This window comes from Chionomys nivalis, chromosome 3 (assembly GCF_950005125.1).
Source record: "Chionomys nivalis chromosome 3, mChiNiv1.1, whole genome shotgun sequence".
NCBI classification, from domain to species: domain Eukaryota; kingdom Metazoa; phylum Chordata; class Mammalia; order Rodentia; family Cricetidae; genus Chionomys; species Chionomys nivalis.
The window spans coordinates 125,811,122-125,832,963 of NC_080088.1; positions in this window are offsets into that span (position 1 = coordinate 125,811,122).

The window sequence follows — 21,842 nt, forward strand, 5'->3', positions numbered from 1 at the left end:
GATGGACTGCATCCTCCCCATACAGAGGAGGGAGCAGGCTGAGCATCAGTCCTGGCCTGAGGCCCTCTGGACTGCCTCTGCTACTAAGCCACTTCTCTTTGGGCGTCACTGCCAAGGCCATGGTTGGGGTGCTCTTCAGTAGTCCCAGATGCATCTACACATGGCCCAGGAAGGAACCCAAGTGCTGTTTGCTGTGGATAATAAACACTATCCAGAATCCTGAGCCATGTGACTCCCTTAGATTGGGAGCACCAGACCATGAAAAGCCTTTGATAAAATCCTTTTGCCTCAAGAGGCTGACTCTGAATTACAGGCCATCATAGGCACTCTGCCTGCTTAAATTGCTGTTTTTCACACAGAGCATGGGGATTGCCTCCTCTGCTTCCTTGTGTGTTCTGTTTCCCGAAGAGCCAGTGGACACACGAAACTTCCTTCCAGTCTACTCCTCATGGCTCACGATCACGCTTGTTCTCAAAGATCTAACCTCCCGAGTACAGTATCATGGACCAGGCGTCGAGCAGGTTGGAACAGGCTTTGTCAGCTGCATCCTGTGAGATCAGGGTCACTATTGTACTTGTCTTCTTGAGAGGAAACGGAAGTATCTCAGGGGTCTGAGGTGATTATCCTCTGTATGACCAGCAGGAACAAACTGAGTGCTGTGCAGATTGGTGACTCAGGAGCTATAGATAGTTGAGTTTGGGAAAGCTGGAGGCCCTTGGAAGCCTGGGATCTCGGTCTGGCCACCCACCATAGTTCCCCAATGCCACAGTGTAGAAACGACAGAAGCCATTCAGCATGGAGTCTTGAGAACATGGTCCTCTCGTGTCTCCTTGCTAACTTTATTGTGTGTATTTGTGGGGCTAATTCTATGTGCTAACTTGACTTGGCTACCAGGTACCCAGACATTTTGGCTAAAAAAGTTTTCTGAGTGTATCTGGGAGGTTTTCCTGTGGTAGGGGATGGAGGCAAGGCTAAATGGCAAGCTGTGGGTAGAGAAATGCAGATTGTCCTCCTCCAGTGAACCACATGCCCCTGTGGACCTCCTCCTCCTATGGACCACATCCCCATGTGAACCACATCTCTCTATGAACCACATCCCTTTGTGCATCTCCTCCCTCTACAGACCACATCCCTCTGTGGACCTCACACCTCTGTGGACCACATCCCTCTGTGGACCTCACACCTCTGTGGACCACATCCTTCTGTGGACCACATCACTTGTGATTCAGATCTCTCTGTGGACCACATCCTTCTGTGGACCACATCACTTGTGATTCAGATCTCTCTGTGGACCACATGTCCCTGTGCGCCTCACACCTTGTGGACTGCATCCTTCTGTGGACCACATCCCTCTGTGGACCTCATACCTCTGTGGACCACATCCTTCTGTGGACCACATCACTCTGTGTGCCTCATTCCTCTGTGAATCACATCATTCTGTGTGCCCTATTCCATAGTGGACCACATCCTTTGTGGACCAAATCTCCTTGTAGACCACATCACCTGTGAACATCAACCCCCTGTGGACCACATTCCTTCATGGTACTTGTAGGCCACATCTCACTGTCAACCACATGCCCTGTGGATCACATCCTCACGGGCCACATCTCCCTATGAGTCATGCCCTCATTGACTACATCTCCTGGGTACTCCCATCTCCACCCCCATGAGCTTCAGGCAAGTTGCTGTCTTTTGTGTATCACTGAAGACCCAGACCAGTTCCTTGTGCACGCTGGCTAAGTGCTGTACGGTTCCCCAGCCTGGCACCATGCAGGCCATTGAAAGCCAAGCTCAAGTGCATTCCTTCTGTCGCTGTCTTTGAACTGGGACCTCAGTTTTGAGTTTTGGACCTGATCTTGCTTATCTCTGTGGGTCTTTAGATCTTGACATGGAACTACTTGGTTTCTTTGAGCTGTTGGTTGACTCCCTGAGAGTAGCTCTCAGCGTCTGTGGAAAAGCCAGGCTAAGGGGAGAAACTAGGCTCTGGCACTACTTGACTGTGTGGTGGTAGCAAGGGGTAACAAAAACACTCAGATCCTAAGGGGCCAGTTTGGTTGTCCTTGCTTGAGGGGGCCATGTAACTGGGCCATCTAAGACACTAAGGAGTGAGTTTATCAAGGATGGGACTTCCATGTGTCTTTTCAGAGCTCCACCATGACCTCAAGGGCCTTCTCTGCCTCCATGCTTCCAGACTCAGCTCTGACACTCAGCCTTCTATGGCCATGTTTTCCATGCACAAGCTGTGATACAGAGTCTTGCCCACCCCCTTGACCTCTGAAGTCCCCATGGCCACACAAATCTATCTCCTCCTCCTCCTCTTTCCCCTCTCTTTTTCCCCTCCACCTTCCTTCCTCCTCCCCCTCCTTTCTTCTTCCCTCTCCTCTTCCCCTCCCACTCCTCCATCTCCTCCTCCTCTTCTTTCTCCTCCTCGTTTCCTTATCCTCTTCCCCTCTCCAAGGTGAGATCCACTTCCTCCCAGAAACCTTTGCTGGTCCCCTGTTCTACTTTGCTGCTGCAAGGCTGCCATTGAGTGGGCTAACAACATCACTCCCCTCCTTGGAATGGGGCCTTAGAACACCAATCTATTTGTCCAGGAGCAACTGATAGAGAGGAAGCCAGGTCCTCCAGGCACTGTTCAGAGAGTCTTGTCAGGAGGAGGAGCCTGGTTAGAGGACTGAGACCAAGAAATAGGCTATGCTGGTAGTGGGCAGAGCCTGGGGCCAGCATGGGATCCTGCCTTAGCAGAATAGCTGGCCCTAAGCATTCTTGGTATACAGGTACCCTTTGGTGACCTGCGTGTGTGTGTTGAGGGGTAACTTCTGGGACTTGGGAGTGAAAACTCAAAAAGGAGCTGGAATGTTTCAAGGAGAAAAACATCTTCCTCCCCAAAAACTGTCACCTCTGAGGAGGGAGAATCACAGGCTTCATTCGGGAGCAAGAATCACATGAACAGTAGAGAGACGGGCCTCTTCCCAGTGTTTTAGAAATAAACCACGTGTCTGCATGGCCCCAACCATCATCCCCTTTGCTTTTCTGGCAAACCTGCCAGCCACAAGCAGATGCCCTTTACAAAGGAGAAAGTGGGGCTTTGAGGAGGGACAGGCACCTGCTTAGGCAGTGGAGGCTTCCAGGGGCCATCACAGGAAGGTGCGGGGCTGGAGGTTGGCGTAGTCAAATGAGACTGGGGGACATCGCCTTCAACGTGGCTATAGTGTCCCAGGTCTCCTCTGCAGCCTGTCATCACCACTGGGGTAGGACAGGCTTGGTGGAACTGGCTTCCTGCCTCAGAGGAGCCAGTGACTTCTCTGTGTCCCATGAGGCAAAGTGAGGGACAGGGCAGGAGACAGTGGGCACTCTGGGCAGCCCAGGCTGTAGTTCATGACAGTCAAGGCTCCAAGGCCTCACTGGGGACGTGGTCAACAGTACACACTTGCCTGCTCTCGCTTCCCGAGCCTCCCTAGGGCCCAGCTATGCGCCATCTCCATGGAGATCATCCCCTCACAGCCTTAGTGATCATGATGTCAGTGGGACATTCAGTCAAGGAGAGGCATATTCATGGGGCGGCCAACACTCAGAGGTACAAGCCTCTTGGGCAAGGCCATGCAATGAGATGGGATGGAGATGGATTCAAACTCCCTTATCTGTCCTACTCGGGCTTAGAGCATTTCCCCAGGGAGTCGCTGGAGCAGATGGTGTCACTGCTGTCGAAGGGGCACAGCCCTGACACATTTTTCCGGCAGGTACTCAGAGCATCAGAGCAATGCCTGGGAGCGTGAGGAAATCATCCAGATACTGTTATTCCAGATACTCCAGATACCCCAGATACTCCAGATACTCCAGATATTCCAGACACTGTTACTCCAGATACTCCAGATACCCCAGATACTATAGATATTCCAGATTCTTTTATTCCAGATACCCAAGATGATCCAGATATTCCAGATATTCCAGACACTATTACTCCAGACACACTCCAGATACTGTTACTCTCCCTACCTACAACCGAAGACTCTGACACCCATAAAAATAAATAAAGAATAAGAGTCTTCTTGTTTTTTTTTTTTTTTTTTTTTTGGTTTTTCGAGACCAGGTTTCTCTGTAGCTTTGGACCCTGTCCTAGAATTAGCTCTTGCAAGCAAATCTCACAGAGATATGCTGCCTCCCGAGTTCTGGGATTAAAGGTGTGTGCCACCACTGCCCGACTAAGAGTAATATTCTTATGTTTTAAGGTCACTCAGCTTAAGGTCGCGGAGACATGAAGTTTGAGCAGAGTCCCCGTTCCAATCTATCATGTCTTTGGTCCATCCTGTGGGGACTCCACCGTCCCTCAGTGTGGCAAAGCTAGGCACCCACAACCTGACAGACACCAGGACTTCATCTATGATTGCCATCACTGCAATGCCTGCGGTCCAGACCCAGCCTCAAATCTCAACTCTTTTGATCTTTAGTGACAGTAATGGAATCTCAAGACCCATCCTCCCAGATCTGACTTTCAGCAGCTGTGTGACCTTGGGAAGGTTATTTACCCTCCTTTGTTTTTACATTGCTTATCTATAAATTAGGAATTAGAGATATTTGACAGGCACCCCTGAACCAACTGTGGTTGGAATGTGAGTGGAAGGGAAGCTTCGTGGAAACAAGAACTGGAGTTACATGGAAGGCAATGATGAGTCATGGAAGATGGCAGGCAGGAGAGGGCTGTGGAGCACAGAGGGCAGCTCGAGGTGGGTTTGTCCTCCGGTTCTTTAGCAGGAAGGGACAAGGTCTATCTGACTGGTTAGCAATGCCATATTCCTGGGGAGGAGGATTCCACGCATGGCTGAGGCTGTCTGATAAGCAGTCTATGTGAGGCAGGATAAGCCAACCTGGAGTAAGGAGTTACTGATGATTTGGGGGTCCTTGGGAGGCTTGGGTGGGGGTGGAAACACATGGCATTCCTCACAGCACCTCCCTGGAGCCTCACTGGCCAGGAATGCTGGGGTGGTGGCGGCAATTATCTCTCTCCCAAGTATCCTAGCAGGAGGCTTTCATAAACTATCTGTCCAGATGGGTCTTAAATCCGGGCTCCTCCCTGTTCAACCACAGGTGATGCAGAACCAGGACCTCTGTCAGCTCAGACACTAGGGAGTTGGAACACAAGCAAGCAGTCACACAAACTAGTGACTGCCCAGTATTGCCAAGGGTGGCTGCTAACAGGACATCATGTCACAGCAGGGGCCAACATGGACTTGGACAGGCCTGTATTTGAGTTTGTCTCAAACCTGCTTCAGTTCCCTCATCTCTGAAGTGGCTTCTCTTGGTGGCGACAGGACCGCCAGCCCTGGCCCTAGCAGCTCTAGCCAGCACAACTGTGGCATGCTTTCTCCTTCTTCTTGCATGCTTCCTCCTTCCTGCTGCATGCTTCCTCCTTCCTGCTACATGCTTCTTCCTTCATGCTGCATGCTTCTTCCTTCCTGCTGCATGCTTCCTCCTTCCTGCTGCATGCTTCCTCCTTCCTGCTGCATGCTTCCTCCTTCCTGCTGCATGCTTCCTTCTTCCTGCTGAATTCTTCCTCCTTCCTGCTGCATGCTTCCTCCTTCCTGTCTCTTCTGTCTCATTAGATGTGCACACACTCATGTGGAAGGGGCTATCTGCTGGAGGTGCTGCAGCTGCCCACAGCTTTGCCCAGAACCCACATCTTCCTTCAGCCAGCTCTCTGAACATTCTAACACCTTCCTCTGGCTTTTCCAGCTTGGCTAGAATCCATTTATTTTGGGACTTCCTTTCTGAAGAGTGTTCGGTCAAGAGGAGGACCCCCGCCTCCCAGTTCTTGAAATATAGCACCAGGTCTTCCCTTCTTTCCAGCCTGATTTCACAGCCCCATGGAACACAGAAGTTATAAATAACACACCATACAATACGTTAGAAGGTGCTAAGTGTTTTGGGAGAGAAGCAGGCGGGGAGGGGAGAGAGGTAGGGTGTTGTGGGGGTGGGAGTGGGTGCTGGGATTTTAACAGGGTTTCTATATATAGTCTTATCTCTTCCTGTAGGAGCCTCCAGTTTGACGTCTGTCTGATGATGTGCACCATCCTGCTTGCTAAGCACATAAGCACGTTCACATGTGTGTATGTGTGCATGCATTTTTAGGGTGTGTGTGCAAACAGCTTGCACATCCCCGAGTGTAAAGACCCCATCCCACTCACCTATGACACTGGAGCAGGGGCAGTCAGCACACTTTTGAGCCAATTTCCCCCCAGACTAGCCTTAGACACCACTCAGCACCTCCCAAATTCTCTATCGTCATTAAAAACAACCTATTTGTTCTCAGATGGGGAAACTGAGGCTGTAGAAAACACAGGGGGCTCACCCAGGGACACTTAGCTTGAGGGAATCTTGGCAAGGGGCAGGGCTCCTACTTTGAGACTCCCAGTGTCCTTTCCATAGAGCCAGGCGGTGGAGACACGGGGAATAAGACTCAGGCTTGAATTTTTCTTCCTGTCCCTCCCACCCTGAAGGCCACTTAAACAGCGTATAACTGCTCTGTGATGTATGGAACTCTCTGGCCGCACATAAACAGAGGGTCATACGCCAGGCAGGAATGCCCATGGACTTCTTCCCATTCTATGAAATACGTGCCTCGTTTGACTGGGGTTTGTTTTATTAGACCCGTGGCAGTGAGGGGCCTGTGTAACCAAGCTCGCTTTCCATCACTCCCTTCTCCTGAGAAATGGAAGCCTGGTACAAGGAGGGAAGGCAAGTCCTGCTCCCTCTGTCCTTCCTCAGCACACGTCCCCAGAACTGAATCTTCTTGGCCCAGGACAGGCCTCACTCAAGGCGAGCCACTTGAGGTCTTGTGTCTGGAGAGGTGGCATTTGATATTACAAGAGGGCCAGATCAGTGCATTTTGCTGACTGAAGGGAATGAGTTTTGATTGTCCCTTGAAATTGCTTCCTACTAATTAATTAATCCTGCACCAGGCCTCTTGAGTCTACCTTGTGTGGAGAGAGACGTGCTAGAGCCTTACATTTCAGGACTGGGAGATTTCTCTCCCACCTGATGTCAACACCCGGGATCTGGTACTCCTGGGTGCTCTGGGTGGGGCTTGCTTCCCATGGGACCTTGTCACCCTGGGGTTTGGGGCGGAGCTGCCTTGTGGCAGTTCCCTGGGGAATGTGACATAACCCTGACTAAATCAGCCTGTGCAGATGGAGAACTGTGGCCTTGAATGCTCCAGGTGAATTTGAGTGGCAAAGAAAATACAGCTTAGATCTTCCAGTCGACCCACTTTGCTCTCCTTCAGAAGAGGGTTAAACCAAAGCCCTCTAGGTCAAACTGGACCTGGCTTCAAATCCTTCCCTGTGTGCCCCCGCTTTACCCCACCAATTCTCTGGAGTCAGCACCCATGCCAGCACACGTACAATAGCAACACCTGCATCTCAGGGGTTCTGGGTGACTCACACAGCCCTGTGCCCAGTGCCTGCTGCCCCAGGGTGCTTGCCAAGGAATAGCACTGTGCCTATTATGGCTCTAGGGCAACCTTTCTAATGCTGCAACCCTTTAATACAGTTCCTCACATTGCGGTGACCCAACCATAAAATTATTTCTGTTGCTACTTCATAACTGTAATTTTGCCACTGTTATAAATCGTAATGTAAATATCTGTGTTTTCCTATGGTCTTAGTCAGCCCCTGTGAAAGGGTCACTCAACCCCAAAGGGGTCACTATCCTCAGGTTGAGAACCACTGCTCTAGATCAAGAGACCTAGAGACTGCATTAGGAGTCAGTCACCAAAGTAAAACATTATGCAAATGAGTGGGTGTGGCTGTGTGCCAACAGATCTTTCTTGTCTGTGCTCCTGGGAACTGAACCTAGGTTTCCTGAACTGAACCTAGGCAAGCACTGGTCACTCCCACTGAGCTGTCAACAGGCTTCTAGTGCAGGCAGTTCTCCCGCCTGGACCTCACCTCCCAGGTAACTCGGTGTGAATATATTTACAGAAATAAGTATCAGGGTGGGATCTGGGATGCCTGTGGGGTTTCACTGCTAGGGCGAGGCTGTGCCTGTGTGTCAGAGTGGCTGGGAGGGTCTCATAGTCTGACTTTCTTCTTGGCTGTGACACACAGTCATGAGATGCCTTTTGAAATAGCTAGCGTATTCTAGGGACTTTGTCAAGGATCTCTTCCAGGGCTTCAATCCCTTCTCTCCCAACACACAGACCTTCAAGAAGGATTGCTAAGAGTTTGTGCAGCGGATGTCATCTGTCCTCTACGAGGGAAGAGTCCAGGACGTGTAGGAAGGCAGTTTCATCTCTGTGTGGCGGTCAGTGCTGACACAAAAGTTAAATGGCTGCAACAAGGTGGCCCTGCAGGTATTTGAGGCTATGGCACCTGCTGGGACCTCTCAAGGGAGCTTTTCAAGGTCACCCATTGCCAGAGCCACTGTTCAAGGAGCAAAATGGACTTTAAGGGGTGTAGAGACTTACAAGATCACACAGAGGTGGGAACCGAGTGCTCTCGGTCCAAACACAGGCATCTGCTTCTCCATCGTTCCTTCTTTTTGTTTGCAGAGGGAGGCAACGTGGGTATAGACAGCTTCCTTGGCCAGTGTGTGTGTGTGTGTGTGTGTGTGTGTGGCACTCATGCACAGCTCTGCAACTCCTAGGCTGGAGGACATGGACAAGTAGCAGCAACCGGAAGCAGTCTGATTCCTTGTTCTGCCACATGATTCTGCACAAGGCCAGGGCTTCCCCACCCCTATGTCTCCAAATCCCAGGGAAACACCGCATTTCGGAGCCTCTCCCCACAGCCCTAAATTCTTTCCCTTGCCAAGGGCCCCTAAGGAACCCTAGAGTGGGAGATACGGTTTATCAGAAGGGGCTGGCCTCAGGCCAGTTGTTTCCTGTCTCGGCCAGTGAGGTGGAGTGCTTAGACAGATATTCCCAGTTTACCACACCCTGTCTTCCTCTCCACCATCTGATTCTTTGTTCTGGCTTTATTTCCTCAAGATGTGAGATGCCCTGAGGAACTCTGTTGTTTTCTTTGAAGCTTTGAAAATCTGAAGCCTCCATCACTTGGGCCAGTCTCTAATCTCCCACAGCACCACCAACTAGCTGATCTGGCCAGGATGCTGAGAAACTGGGTAACAGAGAGGCAACAAAAGACAGTGTAATCCAAGGGGTAAGATTTGGAGACCCAGTTATGATACGGGGACTCACCCAGAGACACCAGTGGCCACCCTGGGCCTTCGCTTCTCTTCTCTGAAGCGCCTGCACTGGATCTCCTCATTCCCAGTAAGGTTTTAAAGTTGCACTGTGGTAGGTGACCTCCTTGAAGGCAAAGGTGCTGTCTTTAGCTTTAGTGTCTCAGGTCCCCAACCACCCATTCCCAGTCCCTGCCCACCCATCAGGACATTTGCCATTGTTTCGTTCATGTTGAGTAGGCTTCTGCATTGGAAGGCTCCTGTCCCTTTGTGCATGGCAAACATGCCCTCCCCCAGATGCCATCTTCCCAGGGTCCAGCATTCTTCTTCTTGGTCACTACAGTGGCCTTCAGAGAGGCTTCTGACTCTACCTGAGTCCATTCCCCAGCACGTCCATTTTCCTATGAACACCCGTCACCTCATGATCAAGTTACAGGATAGTCAACCAGGGCTGGTCAGAGACAACCAACACCTACCATGTAGTTAGTTTTGTTGGCATGCAGCCTGGTTTGAGGTGTCAATCCAGGATCTACAGATCCTCCCCAGCCTCAGTTTCTCCACCTTGAAGTCTGTCTCTCATAAACTTAGTCAAACACATGACCATCTTTGCACCTTCTTCCCTTTGACTGTTGTGTGACCTTAGATGTGTACCTCATGTCTCTTTATATGCTGAATAGAAGCAAGAGCTATTTTTCTTTTCTTGACACAGGGTCTTTCTATGTAGCCATGGTTGTCCTGGAACTCGCTCTGTAGAGCAGGCTGACCTTGAACTCACGGAGTCCACCTGCTTCTGCCTCCTGACTGCTGATACTCAAGATGTGGTCAGTATGCCAGATGCACACACTATTTCTCAAAGCTCTGGTAAACATGGAAGCAGAGATGAGCACAGCACACATACCATGGGACAGTAGACACAGTCACTGCTGCACCGCAGACACGAAATGAAGACTTCGTGGTAAGCTGTGGGACCTCTTAAAAGGTCACTCAGAAAGCTTCGGCAGATTTCTTCTTGAACCCACCACCTCCTCTTTCTTTCTCTCTTTCCACCACCTCCTCTTTCTTTCTCTCTTCCTTTCCTCTTCCTCCTCCTCTCTTTTTAGCCTAATAAGTGAGCTTTAGGTTCAGGGCAAGGCTTTGTCTAAAAAATAAGATGGATGAGTCTAAGGAGATAGCCCAACAGATAACCTCCTAACATGAGGACTGCAGTCTGGATCCTGAGCACCCATGGAAGCTCCATGAAGTGTAGTGGCCTGCCTATCACCTCAGAGCTCTGGAGGCAGAGACAGGACATCCCTAGTGCAAGCTGGTCAGTCAGACTAACACAATCCATAAACTCTGTGTTCAGCAAGAGAACTTGCTCCAGCAAACAAAATGGAGAGCAACTGAGGAAGAAGTCTTTGGTTCTCCACATGCATACAGACATGCGTGCACATGGATTCTCCCCACATATAGACACATACACTCTAACAGACATACATATTAGCCATCAGCACTTGTGGGTGCCGACATGTGCAAGCGTGTAGGCCCATCTGGTTGCAGAGGCCAGAGGTTAGCATCAAGTATCTCCCTCAGTTGCTGTCCACCTTACTTTGTGTGTGTGTGTGTGTGTGTGTGTGTGTGTGTGTGTGTGTAGGGGGAGCAGTTGAGTCTGGTTCTCACACCTGCATACTCTCACAGTACCCCTGGAGCTCTTTGCAACCCTAGCATTAGGGGATAAATATATCCATAGCTGAATTTCAGGGGCTCAATTTTCACTCTTCACTTGGTGATTAAAGTTGGTCCCAAACTCACTGACTGTCATTTGACATCTGGTTGACTTCTGGCTGGTGCCTCTAGGAACCTCATTTTCCTCGCCTGCCATTGAGGGTAATGTGGATGAGCACGCACACTTCTTCTAGGCATGCTATGCCCATCTCTAGGCATGCTATGCCCATCTCTAGGCATGCTATGCTGAGCTCTGCACCAGGACCCCAGCCCAACTCCACAACAGGGAACCTGAGGAGATGGAGGAGTGGTAGAGAGGCCATGTGCTGGACTTCGTTGGCCATCCCAGCTTCCCTGACCACTCTTCTCTGCCCCCCACCCCCAACGGGCAAGCAGGGGGACTGTGAATTCTTCTAGAATTACTGGAATCCCACCGGTTCTCCTCAAGGTCTCTCTGTTCTTCTGCTGATGGGTGGTCCCCCACCTCCTGTGTACACCCCACAGCCTGTCCCTGCCTCCTCAATGCTGTCTCCTACTTCTCCTTCCTTTCCACTCTGGGCCACTCACTGCAGCACCCTGGGTAATGTTCCTCTTTCCAGTACCCTCTCTCCCCTCTTCCCTCCCTAACTCTCTCTCTCTCTCTCTCTCTCTCTCTCTCTCTCTCTCTCTCTCTCTCTCTCTCTCTCTGTGTGTGTGTCTCTATTTCCTTCTTTTTGAACACATGTGGCCTCGCCTCACTTTCCCTGTATATTCAGTGTCATCCCTTCCACGGGACATCAAGGCTCCTGCCCAGGGGACACTGCCTTATTGGGGTGCAGGTCTGAACTCCAGCTATTCAGGGAAGGAGTGAGGAGTCTCTTCAACCTCTCTGGGCCCTGGTGGCCTCATTTCCCCAGGTACTGTGTAAGTAGGATTTACCCACATCGGGTTGTGGGAGTCAGTCAGAAGTCATGCTTGGGCCTCTGGTGGGCTCCTGAAGTCCTCTCCTGATGACTCTGGACTCCTTTACACCCTCTGTCCCCTACAACAGTCTCACCCTATGACTCTGTCCTTGCCAACTCTCTCCCTGACAACTCTGTGCAGACCTGGACCGGGCTGCTTGTCATGTCAGCGCGGTCTCCTCCTCTGGATATTCAAACGAGTCCCCACATCCACTGTAAAGGTGACTCTTCATTCCTTCCCCTTAAGTGGATTTGCTTCCAGAGACAACAGTTGGTAGCCTACGAGGCCTCCACAGTGTGCCACTGGGCTCTGGGTAGCCTACACAACCGTCAAACTGTGCCATTGGGCGCTGGGTAGCCTGCACAACAGTCAAACTTCATACTTTCTGCTCATTTGTTCAAATGGGAGGCTCTTTGGGCTTGCTAGATTTTGTCACACCCACTATGAGTTAAGTTCCATGAGGGTCAGCCATACCTGTACCCACAGGCTGGAACAAGGCTCAGTGAACAGCTCAGGTAGCTCACGCCAGGTCAGTGTGGCCTCTGGAACTTGGGCCTATAGTCTGACCCTCATCCGCCTTCCCAAAGGAGTGGGACACCTGCCTACATCATCCCTGGCTTTCTGAATTGAGTTTCCCATGATTTCCAGGGTGTCTGATGGTTCACGCCTGGCTGACTGACAGAGGGTATATGCCACTGAAGAGGCACCTGGAGGAGGACGGTCTGTGCCCACTCTCTTCTAACATGTAGAATTAAAATAAAAGGTTTTCTTCCACATTGGGGCCAGAAAGAGCTCCCCTGCATAGTTCTGACAGAGCTGGCGTGCCGCCAGATGAGAACTGGGGCAGTTCTGTCTCAACCACCCTGGTTTGTTTTTTATATTCATTAATTATCCCATTCCTCTAAGTTGTTAGTCTATCTATCTATCTATCTATCTATCTATCTATCTATCTATCTATCATCTATCTATCATCCATCCATCCATCCACCCCACACATCCATTCATCCATCTGTCCACACATCTACCCATACATTCTCTTCTTACATCTTCTTTTTCCCATAGGTTCATCCCATCCACACTTCCCTTCACTCAATTTTCCATCTACCCTTGCATCATTGTTAGTAAATTCCTCTGAGGAAGGAGAAGAGTCTCACCTGAGCCCCTAAGCAGAGTGACTTTGCGTTCCTCAAACATTTTGTCCATCCCAGACACACTCAGACCTCGAGTTCCCAAGTTTGGGTGGGTCTTCCAGGTTCCTCAGCTAACAATCTTTGTGGTTCAAGGTCTCTAGAATAAGCCAGACCTGGTTTCGGCTCCCATGGCAACTTGCTATGTGTCCCACACAGGTTCATTGCTTCTCTGAACTCCAGTTCCCTCACCTGTAAGGTGAAGCATAAACGTTTCTACACATCTGGGGTAGCGTGGATGTCTGCTAATGGCTGGCTGTTACCTCTGTAGACAGAGACTGTGAGTCTAAGTCTGAATCAGAGGAGGAAAGGCACCAGGACCCTGCCTTGATCACTTGGAAGACCCAAGAGTTTCTTTCCTCCAGTGTATTGGGTTCCTAGTTCCAGTGATTTGGAAGGTAGTGGGATGCCCTCCCCAAGATAGATACATTTATCGATCAACACTGAGGCGTCCCTGACAGGCTCTGACTTCACCCTCTTCTACACATAGCCACGGATGATGCTTTATGGTTCCTTGTGCTTCATTCGTCTCAGATTCCCAATGTTCCAGCAGCAACACTCTCTGAGATGGACCAGCACAGGGATCTTCAATGGGGCTCCAGACTGGAGCTAAGAGCTGGAGAGGTGGAACAGCTGTGGCAGGGTCCCTCTGCCTTCTTTGACTCCATCACCTTGGGCCCTGTGGGTGCTCCAGAGCTACCTGACTGTGTAGGGCCATTGCACAAGCTGTCTCATTCATGAGAGCCCCTTTTTCCCCAAGAGAGGAAGAGAGGGTGAAGAAAGAGAGAGGATTCTCATTTACAGCTTGAGCCTGCCACTCTTTATGTGCAGAGCTTCATACACTGCTTGAGTGGGTTGTTAGTGTGCCTGAGGCCCACAGTGGAGGGTCACTAGCCATGCCTTGGCTGTGATGAAGGCCTGACTTGCGAGCCCAGCCCTGGCCTGTAGCTCAGAATAATCCAACTTTTTAAGTCAAAGTCTAAATGGAATGCTTCGAGAGCACTGACTGGAGGGGCCTACTCAGGGACCCGTTCTCAATAGAGGCAGGCTAGAGGGAGGAGAAGGGCAACTGGCCAGAAGCAGAGGCCAGGCTCGGGCTGGGACAGTGAGCTCCAAATCCCACCTTCAGGTGACTCAGTGCCTGGCTTTGACCTTGGCATTGACCTCAAGATGCTGCAGCCAGCCTAGGATGTGCGTAAGAAGTCTCCACACCCAGCTGTGGCTGGCCGCAGTGAAGCTGGGTCACCCAAGGCCAGGCTTGCATCATCTCAGATTCTTTCCCTTTCCCACATGACTTGGCCTTGGCTGCTTTGCTCACTGCAGCTGATCAGCACCAGCCTGCCTTGGAATGGGTCCTGTTATAGCCACAGATGGGGCCCACAGACCCAACCAGGCAGTGCCGGAGCAGGTGGCTTGCCTAGGAGCCAGGGAGACTTTGAAGTGCACACAGCAAGGTCCAGATTCCAGGAGAGGAACAAAACTATACAGAGACTGAATCCCATTAGGACATAGGAGACAGGACAGCTGACCCAAGGCAACTCAATCAGGGAGGCCCAGCCCTGCTCAAGACAGTCACAGGAAGTGACTGAGCCCAAGGCCTAGGCCAAGAGCCCTGGCGGGCCAGCTTTGCAGCCTGGGGAGTCTCTGGACTCCTCACGTTACAGGAGCTGTTGCCATGGTTACTGGTGGTTATAAGGTCTAGCAAGTGGAAACACATGACACCCAGTTACAGTTGAACGTCAGATCGTCAGTCAGTGTAAGTCTACCCCAGGCAGTGCTTGGGAGATACTTACCCTAAAGGTCATTCTTTGTTCCTCTGAAATTCACATGTACCAGAACCTCCCATGTTTGACCCATTGGGCTAAGGCTTCATTATTGTTGAAGAAAATCCCTTGAACAGAGGCATCCCCTCCTTTATAATGTGTGAAGTTCACAATGAAGGGAACTCAGAGACCATTTCTGCTGAATGCTAGGTACCAAGTATGGGTGTCAGCAGTGTCTATGGTGTTGATATTAATTAATAACAGTTGGCACAAATGTTCGCACTCATCCACAGAGTGTCTGCTCTGCTCCAGACATGCCCTTTGCTCAGTTTTGTCAATGTCACCACTCAGTGCTCTGGTGCACTGTGACGGCATCCGTCCTCACTAGCTAGGCCATTCACAGAGTTCATTGAAAATCAATGCTACAAAATTGTGGCCCTGACTACTCACAGTGGGGCGTTGTGCTGAGCGGCTTGCGAGGGTCACCTCATCAACAGTGTCACCTGTTCCACAATATCTGACAATATCTCCATTTTGAAAATGGGGAAATTGAGTCCCAAGCTTAGAGGTGTCAGAGGCAGAAGACTCAGATCCACAGGAAACAGCTGACTTCTGCCCCGAGTTCCACACCTTACCCGGGCTTCTCCATCAGTCACATGGTGCAGTCCGGTAAGTCGGATCCAGGCTGGACAAGTAGTTGCAGTGCATGCCCCCAGCTATGCCTCACGGACCCCACTTCCCTGCTGCAGCGTGCCCCCAGCTATGCCTCACGGACCCCACTTCCCTGCTGCAGCGTGCCCCCAGCTATGCCTCACGGACCCCACTTCCCTGCTGCAGCGTGCCCCCAGCTATGCCTCACGGACCCCACTTCCCTGCTGCAGCGTGCCCCCAGCTATGCCTCATGAACCCCACTTCCTGCTGCAGAGTGCCCCCAGCTATGCCTCATGGACCCCCAGTTCCCCTGAGAACAAAGCTATCACCAAGTCTGTCTCTGAAGGGCTGAGGGCTGGTGCCCTGCGGGAGCTCAGAGGGCAGTGTTCTAGAAAAGTGGTGATCAGACACTAGAAAAGTTACTTTTTTCATCGCCGAGACAAAATACCTTATATACTTGCTGGAGAAAAGGGTTTATCATGTCACAGGCTGAGGGGACAGTCCACTGGGACAGACAAAGCATAGGACCGTGTACCGCATCCCAACCACAGTCGGGATGCAGGGAGAGATGAACGCCCGGGCTCAATTCAATTGCTCCGTTCATCCAGTCCTGGAGTCCAGCCCAGGGATGGTGCTGCGCACATTTAGGGTGTGTCCCACCTCAGTTAACCTAACCTAAAAACTCCTCCACAGACACGCCCACAGGGCTGTCTCCTACAGGATGCCAGAGCCTGTGCATTTGACGACATTGACATTTTAACCAACAGAGAAACTTTGGGGCTCTGTGGCTTTGAGCACATTCCCCAGCCTCTTGGCCCCATATTTCCAACCTAGAGAACAGGAGTAATCACAGTCAGGGTGAGCAGCTGTGGCCACTGTCAGGACAGAGTAGCAGGGAAAGAGCCAGTGTGGATGGTTTCCTCAAGAGGTGAATTCAGGAGGCCCTCTAAGGGGGTAGGCAGCAGGAGATGAAAACCTGTCCCCTATGTTCAGGAGCATGTGATTGTGGTCCTGCTGGGACCCCTGGGGAGCAGATCAGAGGCTCAGTGGGCTGGTCTCAGCTAGGTACATGGTGCCAGGCGATCATTCCCTGTTCTGCTGTCTCTACCTGAAATGATGGCCCAGATTTGGTGTGTCCCTGAGAGCCATGGGGAGCTCTGGCCAAAGAGCATAGCCAGCACTCGGGAGGCAGAGGCAGGCGGATCTCTGTGAGTTCGAGACCAGCCTGGTCTACAAGTGCTAGGTCCAGGACAGGCTCCAAAACCACAGAGAAACCCTGTCTCGAAAAAGAAAAAAAAAAAAAAAGAGCATAGCCAAACAGCTACACACATCTCTAGAAAGTCCCTTCAAGTTGAAACCCCCTTCTGTTAGTACAACAACAACAACATCTGGCGACCAAGGCTGAAAGCCTAGGGGCTTGCTCTCACTCAGGGACTCCAAGGCCACTGCTATCTTGGGATGCACAACTGCCCAGAGAAGAACCCCAAGTCTCCCTGTGCTCCAAAGGGAACTGAAGAAGCTCTCTGGGTTGTTGTTGAGGGTGTTGCCTGTCTTCTAGCCTGCAGTCCTGCTGAGGGCACTAACTTCAGAGCCAGTGTTCCCACAAATCATCTCCAGAGCTTCCGCAACAGACTGGCTCCCTACTCTGATTTAGCATCATCCTAAGCTGAGAAGAAGAAATGTGGAGGGAGAGGCCAATGTGCCAGGAAAAAAAAAACATCCAAATAAATGGTTGTGCCAACAGTGGCATTTACCACGTGTGGGGAAGAGAGGGAATTGCTGTAGGTAACTGTTCAGGGAGCTGCCTGGCGTCTGGGGTTTTATCTGGCTTGTCTCTCTGCGTCCCTGGTTTAGCCACTAAACGGTGCCTGTGATTCTGCTTGCCTGTTTCTAAGATGATAGAGTGAAGATTCAGAGGAGAGCACCTTGCCCAGGGCCACATATCAGGGAGTCATCGAGTTAGGGAGAAGGACGAGATAGGCTGGCAGCCACAACATATCACATCGTGGGGACTCACGGAGTGTGGGGGACGCGTGGCAGGCACTTCACCCCTGGGATCCTATCTTGGCTCTCCAATCCTCAGTAGCTAAGTGACTTCGTTTGAGTACCATCAGCTCTCTGAACTTGGTTCCTTCTTCTGTAAGATGAAGGCAAGCAGAGTCCTTGTTTCCTGGCGATTGTTGAGGGGTGGTGAGCTCCCAATGTGAGGAGTCACACTGGGACACCCCTAATCTGCGGGAGGTAGAAAACAAAGGAGCAGCCATCGAGCTGTCTGCAGGCACCCCGCTTTCCTCTCCAACTGTCTCAGGACTCAGTGGTAGGGCCTGGTAAGCTCAGGGACCCGGGTCCCATCCCTGGCACTGTGCTCATCCCTTAGTGACATCCTTCTTCCACAGTTGCTGGAAAGAGATCTCAAAAGTTCCATATAGAGGTAGTGGCAGTGTCGTTCTTTAACCTGAGGGCTCTCATGTGTGTCATGCAGTGAGCCTGCATCAGCTTACACAGTCCTCTGGAGTTAGCCAACCATAGCTGGTATGTGCAGCCTGGTGGCCTGGCCGTCTCCCAGTCAAGTAGGCAGAGTCAGGAAAGACAGGGTTCCTTCCAGAGCCCAGGACACGGGTCAGAACTGTCTTTCAGAGCCATGGCCTTCTGCCACAGCTGAGCTAAGCCTGTGGGGTCAGACCACCTCAAGGTTGCTTTGGGTTCCCATAGGATGGAACTGGAGATTTGTTTACTGCCCTGCAGGGTGTCAGACTCTGTGGCCACCAGCTTTGTGGACTCCTGTCTCCACGGAGCATCAGCCCATCTTGCTTCTCTCCTCAAACACGTGGTAGCCATGTCTGTGACAGTCCCTCTCTAGAACACACCACAGGGAAACCATCTGCGTTTCTGTTGTTGTTGCCGTACAGGGTGTTCTGGGCGAGAGCGACAGCTCTAGATCCATCTCAGCCTGGTTTTCACTGGTTTCTAGTTAGTTTTTGTTTCTTTGGTTTTTGTTGTTGTTGTTGTTTTGTTTAGTTTTGGTTTTTTTCTTTTGCTTTTGAGACAGAGGTTGACCGAGTTTCCCAGGCTGGATTTGTTTTTTGTTTGTTTGTTTTTGTTTTTGTTTTTGGAGACAGGGTTTTTCTGTGGTTTTGGAGCCTGTCCTGGAGCTAGCTCTGGTAGACCAGGCTGGTCTCGAACTCACAGAGATCCGCCTGCCTCTGCTTCCCAAGTGCTGGGATTAAAGGCGTGCACCACCACCGCCCGGCTCCCAGGCTGGATTTGAATTCACTCTGTAGCTTTGAACTTAATCCTCCTGCCTCAGCTTTTTGAATAGCTGAAATTTCTACAGCACTAGTCTCAATTCATATATGAGAAAAAGGAAATGGGAAAGGGAGGCATGGGTCAGGAGACAGAGGAGAGAGAGAGAGAGAGAGAGAGAGAGAGAGAGAGAGAGAGAGAGAGAACAAGAACTCTAAAAGGGAGTGGCTCCCTCTGCCTCTGGACATAGTCACCTCACAGTCAGTTTTCTGGGTCAGGGCTGGGGGTACACGATGCTCTCATGCAAGACTTTTGGCAGCTGAGTGACTTTGGTTCCTAAAGATTATTATTTTAGCAAACCCAGCTTGGCTGTGTCCAGAGTCAGCAGGAGGCTCTGCAGCGCTCTCCAAGAAAGCACTATTCTGCCCGGGTTCTTATTTCAGTCAGGCCCTGGGAGGGGTTCTGTTTTGCTCAGCTTGTGTTTCTGGAAAAAACAGGCCTTTAGGAAGAACTGGGTGTGGATGCCAAGCTTGGTGGGTCTGGAGAGGATAGATGGGGGTGGCTGCAGTACCAGGGCCTCCATCCTGCTCTCTTCTTGCAAGAGGGACCCCAGAAGGAATGCAGCCTGAAGACCATGTTGTACTGGGGTCCTTGTGTCTCACTCCTGAGCGACGATTTTTATCTCCAGGTTTCCAGAGCGTGGCCTGGCCTGATGGTTCACCATGATGGGCTCAGCCCGATGTCACTGGCGCACTGGTTGCCTCACTTTCCTCCTCTGGGATAAAGAGCCTTGGAAGTAGCTGTGTGACCTGACCCCTGCCCTGCCTCTGGCCGCTCCCCCCTTCCCAGATTCCCAGAGAAGCACTCACCTGCAGCCCCAGGCTCCTCCTTGTGTCTGGGAGCACCCTCTTAGGTGCCTTCCTCTGCCTCATCGACTGGTTATCTTAAATAGACCCTACCCTGACCGCCAGCATGAGTCAGGGGCCCACCGTATGTTACTGTGCCGCTCCCCATCTCTCTGACTGGAGTATGCTAGGAGGCCGGTTTGTGTTCCTGTCAACTCTGAAGTCATCCACCGGGCACAGGGACAACTTCCCTAGGGCAGCAGAGCCCAGAACAACAGGCAGACAGACAGATGGATGGGAGGCTCCAGCTTCTTGTCATAGTCAAGCAGAGCATCACAACCTGATCCTGTCACCTTCAGTATTTGGTAGCCACATGGTCCTTCATTGCATACCATACTCCTGAGTCTGCTTCCTTCCAGGCACGCCCAGAATCCAGAATCTCTGGGGTTGAGACTTCTAAAAAAAAAAAAAAAAAAAAAAAAAAGCTCTGGCAGGATCCTGGAGGGAAGCCCTTGCTTCTCTGCATCTCACCAGCTTCCTGGAGGACTCGTCATCCCTTCCCGCCCAGAGCCATATTGTTGCCCACACATCACAAGTCTGGGTGAATGTCAAGTGTCTCTGACTTCGGAGTCTCAAGCCCCAGACTTAGTTTTATGGGCTCTGGCTGTCGAGGGCAGCGGACAACTCCATCCATCAACCAAGGACCGCTCCAACACTGATGCTGAATTTATAGGAGTGGTTAAACAACGTGTTGACAATATGGACGATGTGTTTCTGATTAACACATGATTCCGAGTGAAGCTGCCATCTGAGGCAGGAAGGGGGGATCAGTAAAACACAGTAGTGAATTCCCAGGCTCTGGAGGTTCTGGTTAGGTAGGATGGTTGTGCAAGAAGTTCATAAGCCTGCTGCTGCTGCTGCTGCTGCTGCTGCTGCTGCTGCTGCTGCTGCTGCTGCTGCTGCTGCTGCTGCGGGCTCGCACACAAGCCCAGAGACATTCTTCCATTCCCCCTCGCCCTCTGTTTTCTTGGGAGATTTAATCTGAGTTCTTTTCCAGCCTTTAAGCATTCCCATCAGAAAATCTGTCAGCTCCAGTGGAGTTTCCTCCAAATGCCTGCCCTCAGCCTGACCCCTCTCCCAACGTGACCTGAATCGTAGGGGGTGGACACTTGCCTGTTTTCTGGGTGCTGGTTTCTTTCTTGAATCATCTCTTGTCATCAATAGAAGGGGTGGGGGGATTTGCATTCTGATTTGACTCTTTTTCTAAAATAGTGTGCCTCTCACTATAAGTTTCAGATCTGGGCCCCAGTGGCCCCTTTCCCCCATGTTCCCCTTACTCTAGTTTCCTCTTTCTCCAGTGTTTCCCTCTTACCCTGTGTGCCCCTTTACCCCAGTGCCCCTTACCGTAGTTGCTCCTTTGCCCCAGTGCCCCCTTTGCCCCAGTGCCTCCTTTGCCCCAGTGCCTCCTTTGCCACAGTGCCCCCTTTGCCCCAGAGTGCCCACTTTGCCCCAGTGTGCCCACTTTGTCCCAGTGCCCCCTTTGCCCCAGTGTCCCCTTTGCCCCAGAGTGCCCCCTTTGCCCCAGAGTGCCCACTTTGCCCCAGAGTGCCCCCTTTGCCCCAGTGTGCCCACTTTGCCCCAGTGCCCCCTTTGCCACAGTGCCCACTTTGCCACAGAGTGCCCCCTTTGCCCCAGAGTGCCCCCTTTGCCCCAGTGCCCACTTTGCCACAGAGTGCCCCCTTTGCCCCAGAGTGCCCCCTTTGCCCCAGTGTGCCCACTTTGCCCCAGTGCCCCCTTTGCCACAGTGCCCACTTTGCCACAGTGCCCCTTTTGCCACAGTGCCCCACAGCAGTATTAAATGCCATAGACATAGCACATTGTTAGCATTAGGGAATTGCCTTTGGTACCACGCGGGCACCCTTAGAAATGGTTGATCATTGTTTTCTTTCAACTGTTCTGTAAGAGTTTAGCAGGTGTTCAGATGGGCAAATGTGGCTGCTTGGGAAGAGAGCTCCCATTCTCACACTGAAAGCCTCTTGGGTTACCCCTGTGATGCTCACTGTGGGAGTGCCGCAGACATGAGGTTGAAAGGAATGTGAGCTTCAAGACCGGCCTCCTATTGCTGACTTTTTTATACAAAGTCTTGCTATGTTGCCCAGGTTGGTTCTACACTCCTGATCTTCCTGCCTCAGCCTCCAGAACGCTGAGAACCGGTGTGTGCCACCATAACTGACCTTTATTTCTTCAGCATTGTCTTTTTTCTTGGTGACTAGTATTCCAGCTTGTGACTATACCATAGTCTGTCCAGTCACTGGTTGAAGAATGCCAGC